Source organism: Stenella coeruleoalba (genome assembly GCF_951394435.1).
Source record: "Stenella coeruleoalba genome assembly, chromosome: 3".
Taxonomy (NCBI): Eukaryota; Metazoa; Chordata; class Mammalia; order Artiodactyla; family Delphinidae; genus Stenella; species Stenella coeruleoalba.
Genome location: NC_137148.1, coordinates 43,448,585 through 43,469,246, shown reverse-complemented (window position 1 = coordinate 43,469,246; position 20,662 = coordinate 43,448,585). Strand labels below are relative to the sequence as shown.

The following is a 20,662-nucleotide window of genomic DNA, read 5'->3' as shown; positions in this document are numbered from 1 at the left end:
TGCAGGGGACGCGGGTTCGTGCCCCGGACCGGGAGGATCCCGCATGCCGCGGAGCGGCTGGGCTCGGGAGCCATGGCCACTGAGCCTGCGCGTCCGGAGCCTGTGCTCCGCAGCGGGAGACGCCGCAGCAGTGAGAGGCCCGCGTAACGCAAAAAAAAAAAAAAAAAAAAAACTGGAGTGTGCAGCCCAGCATGGACACTGTGGCTTCAGCAGCTCTGGTAAATGCAAGGTTTTCTTCCCTAATTTTGTTTTCAAAGGAGCACATTAGGGAACATTCAATCACAGTCACACTGTTTACTTTTTTCCAATCCCATCCTCCCCCTACCATCATCAAAAAATAAAATGAAAAGTAATAGACAACATTATGTTTAAAGATGGCTTTTGCTTGTAACCACTAACCCAGTGTTTGGGAAGCAGCTGAGCCAGTAAAGAGACCCTGCAGCCTGCCTGACACAGATTCAGACACCAGTTTGGCCACTTTCTGGTTGTGTGACCTGGTGCAAGTTGCTTTTCGTGTTTCCTCATTTGTAAAATGGAGATAACAATGCTTACCTAACAAGGTTTTTGTAAAGGTTAGAAAGAGTATACATAAGGCATACCTACTACAGAGATTAGGTGCTCAATAAAAGTGGTAGCTGGTTCCAGGTTTCTCGTTGCTTTTCAGTCCTATGCAAGACTTAGGATAAATGGCTTCCCAAAGCATATTAATAGCTAAGACTCCCATGTGCTTATGGTATGCCAAGCAATCCTCTAGGCCCTTTATATATATTAGCTAGTTTAGTTCTCTCAACAACCCTATGAGGCAGGTGATATTATTACCTGACTTTTCAGATGAGGGAAATGAGGCATAGAAAGGCTAAATGTCTTCTCCAAGACCCCATAGCTGGTAAATGTCAGCAGATATTTTTTCATTCAGTGTGATGTCAGAGTTCCTGCTCTTGGCCGGTCTACCAGGGTACCTCTTTCGGACGACTCACCTGGTGATGGAGGAGAGGACAAGCCACAATCTTCTACTCCAGGTGGCTTTCTGAATGGCCTAGGGGCCTAGACCTTGCCCCCAGATGTCTTAAATGGAATCAGAACAAGAAGGATACCCTCGCACAGGGACTTCCCGTTGGTCCTCTCGGGACTAAGTCTAGCAAAAATGGATACTATACCACTGACGGTTTTAAAATTATTTTTGGAAGTAGAAAGAAGAGCCCACTGTGGAAGTCCAGGGTTCTGAGGTAAGAGCTCCCTGTCTCGTTCTTGGGGAGGCCGTGTGGCTTAGTGGAAAGCCTCTTAACCTTAGAGTAAACAAACTCTATGGATATATGATCATTTTTGGCTGCGTGACCTCTCTGTGAAAGGAGATTAATAAAACTTACATCAGATCACAGAATTACTACAGAACTTGCATTGTTCTAGCAATGAAATGAGATGACGCACAGAAAGCTCCCTGTATGGTGCCAAGATTACCGTGGATTTTCAGTGAAGGAACATCATACTCTGTGCCTTCAGCCATCTTGCACAACTTCCAGAACAATTTTGGACCGTCTGTCTCTGAAAGTGGCAGAACCTATTGGATAGAAGAAGATCAGACACTTTGCTCCTTTTTTTGCTCCACTTTTGCTCCAGATTACTCCTGCCTTGAACCTTGTCACAACCTAGACCTTCTGGCTTCTACCACCTCTGATATCTGCTGTTGGCCAAACCTCTGCCGGGCAGGCCTGGCAACCACCAACTCCTCAAACAGCGCTCTCCTGCCTTCAGGGGCAGCTTGGAGAAGAAGGTGGCCTGGGAGGGGAAAAGTTTGGATATGGAACTAAAAGTCTGGCCAGGCCTTAAGCTCTGCATCTACAATGAGCTAGGAATGTAACCATGTCTTTGCCATTTGCAGCTCAAGTACCTCATCTGTAGCGCGGTGAGGTGGCTGTATTAGAGAAGCCATCGCTGAGGCCACTTCCAACCCCTCCTCAGACTAGTGACCGCTTTCCCCAGCTAGGTCCCCAACAGCCCGAATTCACTGACTGAGAGCATCATGGCTTTATGGCTCAGCATTACCAGATTTTCTGGAGAGTGAAGAGGGAGGAAGAGAAAAGCAAAATGGCCCTCCAAGATAAAACAGAATTATGAGTCAGTCTCTCTACCTAGGAAAAAGAATGAATCTCTTTTGGACTTCCTGCAGCAGCAAAGAAAAGCCTTTAATTTCAGAGGCAAAGCTATTTGTATACTGTCTCCGAGCTCATCGCAAAAACAATAGCAAAGGCAAACGAAAGACAAGCTATTGTTTTGTTGTATTTATATCCCTAATGTAGGAAACAGCATGAAAATATTGTTAAGGAAACTCAGTAAGTCTCTGCTCCAGGGTATGTATACACTTTTGGTGCCAAAGGCAGCAGGGCCAGATGTTGGAGGACATGATCCCCCTCAAAGAACAAAGGAGAAACATGTTGAATTCCACAAGGGGACGGCGGGGGGGGGGGGGGGGGGCGGGGGGGGCGGGGGGGAAGAGTTGTGATTAATCACTCAGGTGCCCACGAAGCAAGCTCTAATAGAGGCTATGTAGCCAACAGCCTTCTCTTTGATTGTCAGTGCAGATGCCACTGCCTGACAGCTGTGGGATCTTGGACACAGTTGTCATCTCTCTGTTCCTCAGTTTCTTCATCTATGAAATGGGGATAAATATAGTGCTTAGCTCACAGGGCTGTGGTGGAAATTAACCAATTAATATATGTAAATCACAAAGAACTGTGCCTGGAATGTGCTAAATATTATACTATTAGCTAATATTCTTATTACATGTAGGTCTATGGAGAATGTCTTATGATCCAAGAGCTATGATTATAAACATCCACCACCATTTTAGGGAGACTGTGTGGTACAGTCAAACTAGTGTTGGTTCTGCTACTGGACAAACACGGATGGGGATCCTGGTCCCATCACTTACCAGCCCTCATTCTGGGCAAAGCTGCAGAAACAGTGGGGTCACAGTGGGTCAAAGTTTAAGGTTTCTGAGGAATATGGTCCTGCTTCAGGTGTTCTGTGAATACTGTATTGTCCTGACCTGTGGGACCCCTTTTCAGCCTCTTTCCTCCATCATCATCACAATCATCATCATCATCATTACTGTGATCAACCAGTTAGAAGAAAAGTGGACATTTGTCATTTTCATCCTCCTAACTCCTCCCCATCCAGTCTTCCATTGCCCAAAGAGTGACCATTAGGGTTGGAAGGACCTGAATAAATTGATTTTTCAAAGATGTAGAAGGATTTTCTTTTTATTGAGGTGAAATTCATATAACATAAAATTAGCCTTTTTTTTTTTTTTTTTTCTTTTTTGCGGTACGCGGGCCTCTCACTGTTGTGGCCTCTCCCATTGCGGAGCACAGGCTCCGGATGCGCAGGCTCAGCGGCCATGGCTCACGGGCCCAGCCACTCCACGGCATGTGGGATCTTCCCAGACCGGGGCACGAACCCGTGTCCCCTGCATCAGCAGGTGGACTCTCAACCACTGCGCCACCAGGGAAGCCCAAAATTAGCCATTTTAAAGTGATCAGTTCAATGGCATCTAGGACATTTACATGTTATACAACCATCACCTCTATCTAGTTCCAAAACAGTTTCATCACCCCCAAAGGAGACCCCATACCCATTAAGTAGTCACTTCCCATTCCTCCCTCCTCCTCAGCCCCTGGCAACCATTAATCTGCTTTCTGTCGCTATTGATTTACCTATTCTGAATATTTCATATAAATGGAATCATAGAATATATGGCATTTTGTGTCTGTCTGCTTCCACTTAGCATAAAATTTTGGAGGTTTATTCATGTTGTAGCATGTATTTCATTTCTTTTTGTGGCTGAATTATATTCCGTTGTATGTATACACCACATTTTGTTTATCCATCTGTCAGTTGATGGACATTTGGTTCTTTTCACCTTTTAGGTACTGTGAATAGTGTTGCTATGAACACTGGTCTAAACAAGAGGCCATTCTATAGACCATTATGTGTACATGGTTTTGAATCCTAATTGCTTTCTCGGCAAAGTAAGAAAGTATCTTTGTGTATTTATTCATGGTAGTAATTGATCATGTTCTTGAGGTCTTTTGGGTATTTGCCGTCAGAAGTTGTATTAAAAGCAGCTTGAAAGGCAGCGTGTATCAGGAGCACCTGCCATAGAGGTCAGTGGGTGGGGCAAGGAAGTTGCTCTAGTAGCTGGAAGAGCAGGACTTGAGGGAGAGTTTGGAGGGTCAGGGCCAGGGAAGCTCCCTGTCTGCCATTAGATCTGAGGGGTAAGGGCAGAGTGGAGGTGGGAGAAGGAGCAGGCCCTCAGGGGGCAGGGGGCAGGTCTACAATCTAATAAGGCAGAGACAAAGGATTCTGGATGAGGCATTAACTGTGGATGGGGTTGGGTTTCTCCAAGTTCATTCTTCTCAGGGGTTTTTCCATTGAGTTTGGGGACAGTCAGAGTCAAAGACAAAACCTGGGCAGGCAATGAACAGCCTTTCTCAACAGGTTCCTGTGAGAGCTTATTAAACAAGTGTTAGGGAATGACTGCACTTTACCCAGATGTCTTTGCAAAGATATTGATGCCAAGATTAGATTGTAAAACTTGTGACTTTGCAAATGCAAAGTCTCCTTCATCTGAAAATAGTCACCATAGCTCATATTCTTTTCCATGTTGTTCAAAACCATAATAAGAATAACTGGATCTCAAACAGCTCTTCAATTTATTCCTAAGAAGGAGCTACTTCTCATTTTCCTGAAGCACTGTAGCAAACAATGTCCCATAGTGGGTAGACGGATCTAAAAACCCCAAGAAGTTCATTTCAGGCCAAAGGTAACTACTGCTTGCTGCCCTCACATCTTTTTCTGCTGGGAACTCCACCTAAACCCCAAGGTATAGGAAATCTTATGGGGGCTTGGAAGGGTCCCAGTGCCTGACTGGGGATCTCTGGGATGACCGGGGCGGGGGGGCAGTTCCCATTAGGTCACGGAAGGAAGTCTTCCTCAGCAGGGCTAATGTACTTAGGTTGCCAAACTGCCACAGAGCACAAGAGGTCTTCCTGCAACTTCTTCATTCCTCTAGGTTAAGAAACAACTCCGTTCCCTGGAATAGAGCAATGCTTATAGAAGAGTCAACTCAGAGACCTTGTGCCCTTAGCCGTACCTCATCCAGCTCTCCAAAGTACTTCTCTGTAGGTGCTGCACTGGAGGAAATTTCTTCTGGAGCTCCAGCCAGAAGCTCATAGCTCTGGCTATGCTGTTAATGGCAGTGTGTTGAGTAGGAGAGGTTTGGAGATGGGAATGTGGGGTCCAGGATCAAGAGATGTAGGCTCCTTGGAGCCCTCTGGGGTCAGTGAACTGACCATAGACAGTGTCTCCTGTACCAGGGCATACAAACAGCTGAAGATTTGACCCCCTCCACCCTTTTTTCCTTTGTGGGAGTTGTGTACGACTTGGAAAGCAGATCAAGGACATCCTGGCTCCCAGCGGACTGCCCCACCTGCAGCCTCGAGGCCACCCCCTCCCCAGCCAGCAGGCAGAGGTCCCCAAGTTCACAGAGCTAGCTCCCCTTGCCCTGGGTTTCTGCTGTCTTGTGGACTGCCCTTTCCAGACCTTTTCCTCCATAGGCAGCCCTTTCCAGGGCTCTCTCAAGACTCCAATCCAAGTTTTGGGGGAGTGAAAAAGTGAAAGCATACATCTTAGGGCAGCAGGGACCAGCTGCTGGGTCAAGTCTTCTGAAAACAGAGCTTCCTGGGGAGCGCCTGGAGCATCTCAGAATCCTCCATCTGACGTCCTGCCAATGTTTCTAACTGTCTTTTAAAAAATGATAACAAGAAAATAAGATATTTTCATTTGACAGAAAGGGGGAGAGAGAGAGAGGAAGAGAAAAAGAGAGAAAGAAATTAACTATTAAGGTTCTCTGTGGCCAGGGATGTTAGGGGATAAGTTTTCGGAACTCCCTGAAAGCTTTTTATTGTATTTACCCAGCCACCCTGCCAAGGGGAGGATGAGAAGTCTTTGCGCCTCATGCGCGATTCAAAGCCTTGTGTGCTTAATAGGGTGACACAAATGTCTGTGTTTCTTTTCGCTTTTGACCAAAAGCTGTAGGGAGGGGCCACCCCAGGGGACAGTAGGGGAGGGCCTTGCCAATGGGTTCAGTCTCCCACCAGACCGGTTCCCAGCCCAAGGCCGGGCCGGAAGGGCCGTGGGCTGCGGCCGAGCTGCGGAGGGGCCGAGGAGGGGTGGGAGCGGGTACGGGGACTCCCGGCCCTGGCCCGCCCGGCTCGGAGAGATATGAGCCCGGGCTTTGCTAGCGTGGCCTCTGCCTCAGTCACTCCGTGTGAGGCTTTTGCCTAATGAGTGTGTGTGTGTGTGTGTGTGTGTGTGTGTGTTTGGGGGGGTGGGAGGAGCGGGGCGCGGTGTCCAGCGATTCCCTCCCTCCCTCTCCCTCCTTCTTTCCATCCCCCTCCCCCCCCCTGCTCTCTTGCCCTTCTCGGCTGGGGAACGGCGCTCAGCCGAGGTCAGCTGGCTGCCTTTGTGGCCGCTTCCCAGGAAGGAAGAAGCGTTGTCTGCAGATCAGTGTATCAGCCGGCTTTCCTGTGCCGGAGCGCCTCCGTTTTCCGGGGACGGCTGCCACCCCCGTGATTCCCAGCTGGGGCTGCCGGGGGTGCGTGAGAAGCCGGATAAATAGGCCATTGTGAGGCCGCTCAGAATCCAGGTTCCTTATCACATTATCCACCAGCGAGAAGGACATTCCGCCCCTACTGCCTGTCATCTCAGCGTCTGTTTTCTCTGTCTGCAGTTACAGCCGTTTCAGTTGATGCTGCTGGTGGTTTGGGGCTCCCCTCCCGCACGACCCCCCGTTTTGAAGGGACTGTCCAGAAAGCGACTTGCTCGTGCATACTGCCTGAGGCCAGGACTCCGGGGGCATGCCTCCTAAGCGCGTTTTCCCTGGGGTTTTGGTTTGCAACCTTGGATTTAGCTTCTTTGGCTTCAGTATGTGCTGTTTCTACTTCCTCACTCACCGCACAGGCACATCGTTCAGCACCAACTGCAAGTCCTAGGGAGACGGTGTCTGTAGGGCCTTAGACCCAGTGAGGCTTTTCTTCTTGTTGGTTTGGGGTTTTGTGGATTTTACTTATTTATTTTTATTTTTAGATAGCCTTGAACTGCTTCATAGACACTGAGGATTTAGGAGAATAAACACTAGTGGAAACTAGTTATCTGACGGAGGCTGTGAGGAAGTGTGATAGTCTGAAGAGGGCTAATGCTGAGGTGTTGATGGTGTCCGTTTTCTGTTTCATTGCTGCAGCAGCTGGCCTGACTGCAGAGGGGTTGGAGATCCCTAGTGCTTGACTTATTAGGTAATCATTAGCCACCAGAGCTGGTTTTAGGGCCTATGACCTGTGTGGCTGCACAAGGTCCCTTGCTCAGAGGGGGACCTATGCTTGGTTTAATGTTCTGCTGTCATCATCTTGAAAAGCTTAATAAGTCCTATAAGTAGGAGATCAATTTCATTTATTTGAATAAGCTTGAATAATGGTTTGAGTAAGTTCCCATTTGAGATAAAATGCTGAAGGTGATTCTCTTAGTTTTCAAAATATCTACTGCCACTGTTCTGTTGGATTAGAGAACTGGGCCCCCTGACATCGTGGCATCTGCAGGGAGCTGTGCCTGCCTACCGCAGGAACAAGAAAATGCATCCAGGCAAGACTTGCGTCAATCTGCCTGCTCTCAGTTCTTACTTTAGGAAGCTTAGAAGGCACACTCCTCAAAAACCTAGTGATTTCCATAATCAGATGCTCATTTGCGCAGTTATCACTTCTCTTTCCTTTCATCCACTCTGAAATGCCTGGCTTCCACATCTGGAAGTCAGAGCAGCATTGGAAATGGACTCGTCCTATCAAAAATCTCCCACAGTTTTGGAGACTGTGTTTAACACTTTCAGCACCTAAACGACTCTTGGGAAAATACTCCGAATCTGGGACGTGGCCCCCCTGAGAGACGGGGGTGGGATTCATAATAAAGAAGCAAAATGCTATTTTTCTAGAAATAATTTGTGTAAGAAACAATTGTCTTGGCTTAATGAGACAAATATTCCCTTCCAGAGTATATTCATTCATTTGCTCACTCCTTCTCATTAATTTATGACTTTACTTTTCATTCACTAAACAAAGATTCTATAGGACTTGTACTAGAAAACCTATTGTGATTCAACAATGAAAGAGAAGGGGGTTCAGAATAGTGAGACCATACGCAAGTAAACAGAGTACAATGACGTGTTACAGGTGCTATGATAGCAGTATTTATCAGGATAACTTAGGGCCACAAAGGGGTTACTAGAATCAGTTCCATTGCTCACCATTCATGAGTATGGTATTTTTCTTCACGAACCTCAATATTATTACTGTTGTTAATAGACAACAACATAAAGTAATTGACATGTGCTAAGCATTGTACAGGCATTTTCTCAGTTGTCTCAAAATATGATGAATTAGTTCATTCAGAGACCCCATCGTATAGAAGAACTAAGGCTGGGACATGAAGTAAATCGCTCAAGGCCACATGGGGAATTGATACAGCTAATCTCCTCCAAAGTGTACCTTTTCAAGGGAGGCTACCCTGCCTCTAACAACAGAGCTGCAGCACCATGTGTCATCACGGTTTGTACAGAGTATCAGAAAAATGTCATCTACTATTTCACACGATCACCTTCCTTTTCATAAAATACACTGGGACTAGCACCTCCAAAAGGGAGTGCTTTGTTCTCTCCTTACCAGTAAGATCATGCTTTTTTGCTTCGACAACTTATGAGTGCCAGTGATACAAATGGCTCCCACGAGATGAGACTAAATTCCTAAAATGTGGGCTGGACGCAGAGCAGTTTGCCATTCCTTTAGGAGGGGATTTTGTGGCCATTCAGATACCTCCAGGGAACGGGTGGATTCCACCCCCATGGAAGAGTGTATCTCCATGTCTATACCTTAGTGGTCAGTTTTAGACTTTTCATGTCAGAAGTAGAGGAAGCCAGCCTTTTGAGGCTCATTTCCAGAAATCCGTTTAGGCTGGTTGGCACTAGTGGCTCCTAAAGACTGCTTGAGTTTGAGACTTTGGAGAATCTTTCTGGCCTTACACACAGCACTGCAGTAAGGAGAGGGTGGCAGTTTAGAGCCGGGATGGGGCTGAGGGCAGGGCAAAGCTGAAGAAGTGGCCGGGATAAGGTCACGGAGAGTCACAGTGAGTGCTAGAAATAGAATCAGGTCTAGCACTTTCCCCTCTGCGGGAGACTGGTCCTTGTAACCTGAAACAGGGTTAGCTTGGGGCGAAGCAAAGCAAAATTGACATCTTAAGGGAGATTTTTTTTTTTTTTTCCTTTCTTTTCTGCTGGAATCTAAAGACAGACTCCTTGGCTGGGTGATAAATGTTTTCACTGAGGAGAGGCCCTGTGTAGCTAAATTCAGTTCTGCCCACCCTGAGATAGTCCCTTGCTCTGACCTTGACCTGAATGTTTAACAAAGCTGTGAAATGCAAAGCAAGACTAGAAAAGACCAGCAGAGAAAGAAAAGAATCATTCATTGCAACACTGTGAAGAGCTCAGGTATCTGATTACCAGGCTCTCCATTGTTGCTTGGGCCCCAGCACATGGTTGGACTTTTTAAAAAGAGTGTTATTATTATCTGAGTAGAAAACATAAACGATCATTCCAGTGGAATCTGATAACGTTTTTTATCCTACGTGGCTGGTGACTATTAACCTCTAGCTGTTAAGTGGAAAGTGTCAGATTTGGAGAGATCAGAAACAAGGTAAGTTGTATAAATAAAACCCCTACATGTATCAAAACAGTTGTTTTGGAAACAATATGATAACTTTCTGCTACCTGTCTTGGAATGGCTAGGTAACCAGGGAAACCGTGTAGTGGGTGTCTTTGTTCTTTAATTCATTCTTTGTCAGGCAGTGAATAGCTGTGGGTCTCTGTGCTATGGACAAAAAAGACACAAGCTCATCTGTCCTCAGTGAGCTTATGATGCCCAGGGAAGATCAAAAAGGAAAAGTACATGAACATGAGACTCAGACATATTGGAGGCTGCATGAGGGACTGATGGGGCTGGGAGCATAAACAACTCTCTCCCTGAGCTTCTTTGCTTTGGGGGAAAAGAGTCAGCAAGGGTGAGGTTTGTGTTCAGTACTGGGGGGTTCTTGGGTGTGAGGGAGGGCTAAAGAGGTCAAGCCAGTGACTATTCTCCCCTCTTGCTGCGTGGGGTGGGGATGCGTCCTACAGGGAGAGGGCTCTCCAGCTTCCAGGAAATATGGAGGGGAGCCCTGCTCTGTAGTTCTGCCTGGATCACACATCAGGAGAGGTCACAGCCTGGGACGCATTTCCTAGGTGATGGCCCCCAGGGTGTGGATCTCGGCATTGTCCATGGGACCAGGTAGCAGCAGCAGGGGCAGTGGTGAGAGGCTCCAGAAGAGACCCCTTGATGGAGATCTAGAACAGGAGAAGAGCAGGACAGCACGCCCACGTGGGATGCTGTTTATTGACTTACCACTGGATGAGACTTGAAAGTGAGCTGAAACGGGGGTGCCTATTAATTGCGATTATTGTAGTGAGGGTGATTGCACTGTATCTGCAGGCTGGTGAGGCCCAGTGAAGAATTATATACGGAAGACTCTAATTCAAGGCAATGCCAGAGAAACCAGGGTGGGCTTTGCGGGAACTAGATGACTGAAGTTCCCTTTGAATTCAGAGTTTATGATTTTATGAAACAAGAACTATGGCAAATCAGGGAAGAATTTATTCAAGGCGTGTATCAGATATCAATTTGATTATGCACCTCTCCACAGCCTCTCCCATTTATGCAGACCCTCTCAGGCTCGCCTGACTCTGGTTCCAGAGTTATATATTTTACCACAATTAAAACAAACAACCAGAAGAATAGGTAATATTCCTCAATAATGATCAGTATACTGAAAATTGATCTAAAACCAAAATAACATTACTACTGTCACAGTACTCTTAAAAATGTTTGTTGTGTTTCTTTATGTGGGGAATTGTGAACACAGATTTTATTTCCTTGAATGTTAACTTATTACTCTGAGGTTACAAAAAGAGTTCTTGGTATTAGTAGCACAATGTCAATGTAGTTAACACACTGAACTGTACGCTTAAGAATGGCTAAGATGGTAAATTTTAATGTTATGTTTATTTTACTACAATTTAAAAAGAAAGGGGGAAAAAAAGGGCCTTTGCAAGCTTGGAAGTTTTTCAACTAAGAAAAAGACACCTAAATGTACCCAAGTACTCGATTACTCTATGCATTTTAGGAAGCCAAGTGTACTTCTTTGTCCCTGCCCTTTATTACATGATGAAGTGCATTTGCAGTTTCCATATCTTTCATGGAGAGTTAGAAAGGTGCTTTGTTACCCTTCACCACTGTGATGGAGGGTGTTGGTGCTGACATGCAAGGTCCCCTCTTCTTCTTGGGTTTCCGGTTGATGCCACTTCTCAATCCTGTGCACCAGATGGTCCTCGAGACTGGTTCTCAGCAGAGTGAACATGCCTTACTTAGGAGTGTGGCACCTTTTGCATGCACTCTCTTTGTTCCTCTGCTGACCAAATTAAGATGTTTTTAAAGACTGAGAAGAAGGTGGACTATAAGAAGGAATGAGCCTGGATCCCCAAGTGACTGTGTGGAACAGAGTTTTACTGCAGCCTTGCATGGGACTGCGACAGGAATAAGAACAAACTTATATTGCGTTAAGCCATTGGAATTTTACTCTTGTTAAGCAGTTAGCGTTCTCTGACTAACACAACCATAAAAGGTATTACAGACACAGGATGTATATTGATGAACCTGTAGGCTAAGGAAAGGTCAGGTAGGCAAGGGAAATGGAGATTACCTGTTTAATGATTCCCAGGTGTTAAGTGTTGCTCATTAATCATGTGGCAAATATGTTTAAATAAACATAGACAGGCACTTCCTGTTCAACAAATATCTCAAGGGAAAGGGGTTTTGCTGAGGCTTGGACCAGAACGTTAACGCCTTCCTTTGGGCCTAGCACAGCAGTTGTGACAGAAATCAAAGAAAAACATTTCCCAGGGAAAAATGAAAATGCAACTCAAGGAGAGAGAGTCAGGAGCCCTCAGTACAAGTGTTCCTTTCAGAGTTCCTGCTCTCCCAAATCTTGGGGATTTAAGATGTTTTTCTACAATGAAGATTAATGCTGGGCTTCCCTGGCGGCGCAGTGGTTGAGAGTCTGCCTGCCGATGCAGGGGACATGGGTTCGTGCCCCGGTCCGGGAGGATCCCACATGCCGCGGAGTGGCTGGGCCCGTGAGCCATGGCCACTGAGCCTGGGCATCCGGAGCCTGTGCTCCGCAACGGGAGAGGCCACAACAGTGAGAGGCCCGCGTACCGCAAAAAAAAAAAAAAAAAATTAATGCTGACACCAGACAAAGGAAGTTAAGGTCCCCTCACTCTCAGGAGTTCTCCAAGCAGTATCTATCCAGTCCTGCCTCTGGTCCCATCCCAGCCTTTGTTCTAAGTTGTTCTCATGGACAGTTTGTTGGAGACTGGATTCCTGCCTGTTGACCCCAGCTCTGAAGCCCAGGACAAGCCATCTGCCCTGCCCTGACTTGGAGGGAAGCCCTCACTCTTGGCCCCAGTACAGTCCATGGTATACTTTGGTCAATGGTACTCTCAACCGGATGGTGCTTCCCAGTGTAGAACGACCACTCAGCTTCATACATAGTTCTTGGAGGTTAGTAGGGTACATTTGTAGGACCCTTCAATGAGTTCACACTCACTTAAAATAAATCTTTATCATGCCCTTCAAGGCTCTGCATGATCTGGGCTCTGCCCTTCTCACTCTAACATCTTGGACTGCCTTCCCCCCACTTACTCACCATAGCTACCCTGATTTTTCAGTTCCTCAACAATGCAAGCTCTTTTGCAGGGCCTTCCAACATGCTGTTTCCTGTGCCTGAAAATGCTCTCCTCCCAGTTTTTGCTGTCCTGCTTCTTTTTTCCCTAGGTCTAAGCCTAGAAGCCACCTCCACAGAGAAGCCTTCTCTGACCAACCACCTAAGAGGGTCATCTCTTGCCCCTTCCTCAAACCCTCTCAGCTCAACTCCTAATTCCAGTCATTGTGACAGCAAGAGCCTTGTCCACGTGTCACCTGCCAGGACCTTATCTCGGCTGTTCCTGGCTTCCTTTGGTCACTGCTTGAGGGTTTCTCCAATGCTGCAGTGGGAACTTCACATGTACAGCCTGGGAATGGGAGGGAATTGATGACACATGACCCGTGGGAGCTGGTAGGCCAATGCTCCTCTCTTTAGTCCCTCGGATGGACTGTTTTGAGGTGCATGCTATATGGTTCCTCAGTGCCCCGACAGGATCACTACCATGGACCACAGCAGTGACCAACTTGAGACTGTACCCTAGTTTCAGCTTTTCCTCCTTTTACTTTTCCTTTCCCCAGTCCTCACTCCTCTTCCCTAGGGTTGCTTCCCCAAATAAACTACCTACATGCAATATTTTGCCAAACTTTCCTTGGAGAACCTAGGTGAAGAGAGTCCTCTCCCTTATTTAATATCTTAGGATCTTCATTTCTCTCATAGCACTTATCACAGCTTACATTACTTTTATTTATTTCTATGGTTATTTTTTGCTCTATGCAACTCATCCATACAATTAGTTTGTAGACTCCAGGGGGCAGGAACCTAGTCATTTTCAACTGTCTGTATCCTCAGCTCCCAGTGTGAAGTAAATATATATTAAATGATGAACACATCTCGAAAATGTTGTACTTTGTTTTAGGAATGACACTTGTATTCTAGACATTGAGAGGCAATAGGACATACTGGTTAAGAGCATATGAATCTAGAGTCACACTTTCTTGGCTTAATTCCTGACTCTGCCACTTAAGTAGCTCGGTGGCCTTGAGCCTATCACCAAACCATGCTGGACATCAGTTTCCCCACTTGTAAAATGGGATTAGTAAGAGTACCAAGTGCGTGGAATTGTTATGATGCTTAAATAAGTTTTATATATAAAGCACCCAGGACACTGCCTAACACATAATAACTACCCAATATACTTTATTTATTTCTCTACTCTTCCCCCTTTTATAGTCATTTAATGAAATTCAGACTTGCACAGATGTAATATCCATTTTAGATCTCCATGTTTATCAGTCCTTTCGCTACATTTTTCAAGTATGCCTGGGTTGAGTAATATCAACCTACTGACCCAGAGCCAAGAGTCAGAGAACTTAGGGCTGCGGTACATTAGACATTTCACATGTCTTTGGTTCCCCCCAAAAAGTGCTTTGAGAACATATATAGATTAACCAAAACTAGACAAAGACCAGTACTAACATACCACATGTTAATTTCCTCCATTTCTTGTCTTTTGCGGTGTTTACTTCAGTGTGGTTGCATTTTAAAGTTATCAGCTAGAACTAACACCTAATGGTAATCATGCTCACAAGCTCCTAAATGTTTTTTGGAATTAATAATCTGTTTAAGCAATGATCACATGTCACATTAAGAAATGCTGCTAGGGTGAGGGTTGGGAATAGATGGCTTTATTGACTTGAACACAAACCAAGGACTGCTTACAATCCTGCCTTGTCCCCTCCCAGCTCATCAGGAGTAAGACCCTTCTTTTCCAGGTAGAAGGAACTCATGCCCCATCAATATTGGCTTTTTCTGGGTCACTCTGATAAGAGAATTTGTGCCTATCTAGGGACTGGAGAGTGTTAGGGTCTTGGTTCCAGCAAGCTGCTTTCCTATAGAGTCACTCCAGAGGAAGAGCAAAACCCACACAGCACTCTTCTGCTTGGGTCACAAGCCCCCCGTTCAAGTGACTTCAAGGAACACTTCCTGAATTCATTTAACTCTTGGGAGAAAGAAGACGTAGACAGTGGGTTCTAGTGCTGATGGTTTCAAGCCAAGACAAAGAGGCTGTGTGTTGGCCCACGGGAGGCAGAGATGCGGATGCCTGGATGTTGTCCTGGGCTGTGGAAGGCAGGCAGTGCTGCATTCTCCTGTCGTTGCTGCTTCAGCTTCCCCACTTGCGGAGAGGAGCATGCCCCCTCTTCTCCTGACTTCCCTCTTAACCGCTCCCTTCTGATGAATCCCTGCCCACATTGGGGCAGGCAGGTGGCCAGGCCCTGTGGGTCAGAGTTGGGTAAGGCAGGTGGCAGGGTGGCATGACTCTAGGAAATAAGGGGGTGGTGCACAGTGAGGGAGTAGAGGTCTCAGGAGTCTCCCTCTAATGCAGGGTTGCAGTATACCATCATAAGGTAAGAATACTGACGGAGGGAGACCACTGAGTGCTGTTGAGCGTAAAAGACAGGAGAAATGGGCCCTGATTCTCCCACTGACTAGCTCTGTGATCTCCTCTTTGACACTTTGTTTCCTGGAGATTGGACAAGTGCTTTTTATTTTATTTTATTTTAATTTATTTATTTTTGGCTGCGTTGGGTCTTTGTTGCTGTGCCCAGACTTTCTCTAGTTGCGGCGAGTGGGCGCTACTCTTTGTTGCACTGTGCGGGCTTCTCATTGTGGTGGCTTCTCTTGTTGTGGAGCATGGGCTCTAGGCGCATGGGTTTCAGTAGTTGTGGCACGCAGGCTCAGTAGTTGTGGCTTGCGGGCTCTAGAGCGCAGACTCAGTAGTTGTGGCGCACGGGCTTAGTTGCTCCGTGGCATGTGGGATCTTCCCGGACCAGGGCTCAAACCGGTGTCCCCTGCTTTGGCAGGCGGATTCTTAACCACTGCGCCACCAGGGAAGTCCCTGGACAAGTGCTTTTTAAACTTGAGTATTTGCTGATTCTATGTGAGCTGATTTTGAGCCCTTTGCTTTGTATGGTCTGATTCTGCCCACATCTCACTGTCATATGTTCCGTGACCCTACAGAAGTCAGCAGGGAAGCTCATGTGTGGCTTTTGCAATAAGAATATGATTTTAGATGCTATTATTTTTGAAGCATATTAAACTAATATTTTGTCTATTATTTTTCAGTTGTTGTTTTAGCCTAGAAGAATAGGCTGTAGAGTTGCACTTAGCCTAGGACATGGCCTGTGGGTGAGCTTCATAAAAATGATAAGATCTCCTGAAATGACACATAGGTGTACATATACATTTATACGTGTGCATATATGTATACGTATACATATGTGTGTATGTGTGTGTTTGTGTAATATTGGATTTAAATAACATACCACTTTTTCAAAAGTTCCTTCGTGTTCTTCTGTGTGACTTCATTACAATTTTGTTCTGTTCTGCTTATATCCATTACTTTCTTGCCTCATTGCCAACCCTGTCCATATTGCTGCTCAAAGCAGAATTTTAAGAACACCTCAAGGTGTTTCTAAATGAAGCCAGTAAACAGCTTTAGCTGACACCTCCAGCGTGGCATGGTGATACAAGCCAACACAAACAGGGCGTGGGAAGTTTGCTGACAGCTCTGGGCACATAAACCTCAGGACTGGTTTGGTGAGGCAGCCTCGAAATCAAGCAGTAACTTGTGGGGGAGCCGAAGAGGACTTGATCATGTTGTCTCTTGTACCAGCTCCCTGCACAAGGAAAGGAAATTCTAGAAGAGGCTGAGTCCTCTGTTAGTCAAAGCAGGAGAAGAAACATCCATGACCAACCCAACTGGGGCAGGAATGCAGGTACACGGATGCTAGCTCAGCACCTCCTGTGTAAGGTCTCAGGCAGGGCTGGGTCGACATATCTTCTTTTGTGTTTGGTGTCTGGGAGCCGTAACTAAAACTCCCAACATTATCCTGTGAATTAGTTAGGATACAGATTGGGTCATTCTAATGACAAGATTCCCAAACACAGTGGCTTAAATAAGAAAAGAGTATTTCTTTCTTATGTATAGGCTCAGGTATCCTGTCCAGAGTCAGCTGGTACCTTGTGCTGTTGGGGACCCTGCTCATAAAGTGCCTTGCTCCCCTAAGTGTTCTTCATTTATCCTGTTTAAAAATGAAGCTGTTCCACAGCTATACGGTAAGCCTTAAAAATCTAAGACAGTTTGTGGAAAAACAAAGGAAATAGAGACAATCAAGCATGCATTGCAGAGTGTTGGCAACATGGTACAGAGATTACATGGAGCCTTCTCACATTGCTTATCGTTTTTCCTCTGCCACTTCCTAGCCTGTGAGCTTGGGCAAGTTCCTTAACTTCTCTGTGCCTAATTTATAAAAGGATGATAATAGTACCTACCTTGAGGTTTGTTGTAGGTTTCCATATATTAATGATTTAATACATGCAAAGTGCTTAGAACAGTGCCTAGACCATAGTTAGAGCCCAAGAGTGGATACTGTTGATGCCCTACCTTTATCCATTGATACTCACTGTTTTGTAAACTTCAGTAGGGTATTTACTGCAAGAATTTGTGACTCTTGCCTCCAGGCTCCCTCTGGCCTCTGAGGGTGTGTTCTGCTACATGCAGGGCAGATCCTAAGTGCTGAGAATTTAAGATATCAAGTCATTCTCAACCAGGAGGCTGAGCTCCCTTCAACAGCTTCCTTGTCTCTTGAGTGAGACAATTCTGAGATGTGTTCTATATCATTCCACAGAGGTCCCCAGGGTGACTGAGCCCTGGTTGCCTACACTAGAAACCTGCTCATTGGCATCTTCTGTATTGCTTCCTTGCTTTCCACGGTTCATTTCCCCATCCTCCTGGTCTTCCTGGCATTACCACCCAAATTAACTACTCACATTCAGGGTCAGCCTCTGGGATATGCCAGCTAAGACACGCTCCCCTTACTATACACTTTTGTCCAACCATGATGATCTTAGGATGCACTCTGATCCCGGCAGCCCTGGCTCTTCCCTTTTCATGCACCTCTACCTTCTGGTGTTCCTTTTCTCACTTTAACAATAACATCCGCACCAGGGTGAGACAAATGCAGATTCCATACTCCTCAAACCCACCCCCTGCACTGATGTACATACTGAGTCCCATGAAAACCAGGCCACAAAGGAAATGGAATATTTTGGCAAGGAATATTCAATGTCTTTGGGGCTTGCTCTCCTGCCTAACTTCCTGCAGGTTTCTTTTGATTTCTCTTGGGGACTGCACATATGGCATATTACTTAGATTTGTGCCTGGGTTATGACTGCATTAAAGCTGAGACATGGGGGAGGACTCAGGTACACAGCTCTACATCCTGTTGTGATGGATAAGCACTCTTTCCATTTCCTCCCCAGGGCAGGGAGAGGATGGAAGTGTTTTTCATGAAGACAGGAAATATCTTCACTACTATATTGTGAGCTAGATGGAATTATCCTAAAAGAGCAGGTCCATAGGGGTGAGGAGAAATTTATGTGGGCTGGATTGTTAACGAAATGATTAAACAATAGTGCTCTCTGTGGCCACACCCTACTATTTTACACAACGGAAAAAAACAACCTGGCAAAATAAAATCAATGCTGCCTTCTTTAAAATGTGCTATCATTTCACTGTTACAGGTGTGCAAGACCGAGTGCCAAGAAACCCAAAGATAATACAGGTAGTCCTCATTTTGTAGGATTCCAATATGCGTGAATTTCAGTCACCACAGTTTAGTTAGTTTAGTTAAATAAAACCAGTCCCCTCCTGCAACATGGTTTAGATTTCAGTCACCCTGGTATATGAACCGTGAGTACTTGCATGAAGTACAAACGCTACCTGCTCATCAGTGCACATATTTAGGAAGCTCATCACTTCTGAAATATGCGCCTCAACATCACAACCATTGCCACTTCTTTCAAAGTCTGTTGGTGATTGGTCTCTGTGCGTCTGTTATTCAGTTTACACACAAACAGCAAAGTGTGCAGTTGGGTTGCCTCCTAGTCTTGCAGTGATAACCTATGTGACATTTTACACAAATGGATAATCAATGGGATGAACTGTCAACAAAAATGAAAGCGAAGAAAGAAACAAAAAGCGATAATTCAGGAAGTAAAATTCAAATTGGATGTAAATTGAGTTTAGAAAATACAGCTGAGCATGGGCATGTTGACACTGGAGCCATTCTAGAGACTCAAGGTAAGCGACCAAAGGAATTTAGGAATTTATTTCTGTAAATGTGGAAAATGACAAAGAGATGATGTCTCAGAGGAAATAACACCAGCACCCCCTACCACATACACACATTAAAGGGACTCTCAAGTACTTCATGGTATTAAAAGTGCAAAGGATAAAATGGTGGAAACATCCAAATTTAGAGAAGAGACTGACAATTTACCAAGGCATATTAAAGATACTTACTCTGTATTGTAAGTTATATGACAAGAAGGCAAGCACAGTCCTAATCACTCTAGATAACGTTTTTACAAAGAAATAAAACACTTTAATACTAAATAATATGTTAAACTACAGTGTGCTAAATAAATATTTGCTTTATTATTTTTTTCATTATACATTTATAACTGACAGAGTTTTTACTATTTTGACAAAAATTTCTAAAGGTCACCGAACAATTGTAATTTTTCCCAGTGATCATTAAGATCACTTTGTACAGTTTCAGCCTGCATGGTTAGTTTTACAGTACTGCACTACAGCACAAAGACTGCTTGTATTTGAAGTTTTACCTTATCTATTAGGATAGTAAGAACATGTGGGCTTTGGAGCCTGGGTGCCTGGTTTCAAGTCCTGACCCCAGCACTGAACTGCTTGCTGTCTGCTGCTGACCAACTAAACCAACTTATCCGAGACTCAGTTTTCATATTTGAAAAACATAGAAACAATAATAATTACCACGTAGAGTTCTTGAGGTAGCAGACGAGGAGGCCTCTGGAAATGCACCTGACATTCAGGAAGCATTCAATAAATAAGCTCTGTGAGAGTGGAGACCCTGTCTCTTTTCTCCATTGTAATATCCCATCTAGAACAAAGCCTGATATAGAATAGTTGCTCAATAAATATTTGGTGTAAAATGTTGAATAGTTGTGTTTAATGTTCAACAAATGTTAGTGACCTGATTCTCTTCCTCTTTTCTTTTCTTGCTTTCTCAGAGCTGTACACTTTCAGGGAGTTGAGATCATGTGACCAGTTTTTCTGAGAACCCAGGAGGTTCTTCAGTGTCCTTCCCTCGCAGTCAGTGCTGTCTTGTTTGTCCCAGCCCGTTTGATTTAGGTGGCAGGTCACTCAGCAAGGTTAACATTTTTCACATAAATAATGAACTCATACAAATCTATAGGAAAAACATTAAGTCTTCGAAGATGGGAAAAGAAAAAAACAATTTGCAAACAAACTTAACAAATATTTAGACAAATTCAGCCTCACTTCACAACCAAGGAAATATAAATCAAAACCTGAGAGATGTTCTCTTTGTGGTCACAGATTTCCAGAGTGATGGAGACAGAGACTAGTGATAGTGAGGTAAGAAGACTGTCTTCTCAACGGCTTTGCTTGTCAGAATTGGTATAATCCTTTTAGAAAGCAATTAGAACACAAGGACCATGGACCTTTAACCCAGTAATTTTACTTCTGGAGACTGATCCTGAGCATTCAATGTGGATGAAGCTTTTGCGTAAAGGTTTTCGTCACAGTGTTATTTTTAAGAGTGAAGATGGAAAACTACCTATATGCCCAACAATAGGGACTTTTATGTGGAAGATGGTATATACACTTTTTTTTTTTTTTTTTGCGGTATGCGGGCCTCTCACTGTTGTGGCC

At 45.1% G+C, this 20,662-nt stretch overlaps 1 protein-coding gene across 15 annotated transcripts in view; it reads left to right on the top strand.

The window, feature by feature from the left end:
• Positions 1-20,662, top strand: part of ANKRD55 (ankyrin repeat domain 55) — a 462,869-nt gene that overhangs the window by 133,097 nt on the left and 309,110 nt on the right. For 11 of the 15 annotated variants that reach the window (XM_079916377.1, XM_079916375.1, XM_079916380.1 and 8 more), the window contains exon 1: positions 9,560-9,791. The exons of the other annotated variants lie outside the window; for them this stretch is intronic. The gene's annotated coding sequence lies outside the window, so the exon portion shown is untranslated. Of the gene's footprint in view, positions 1-9,559; positions 9,792-20,662 lie in introns of those variants that run through there. 15 annotated transcript variants of the gene reach the window in all.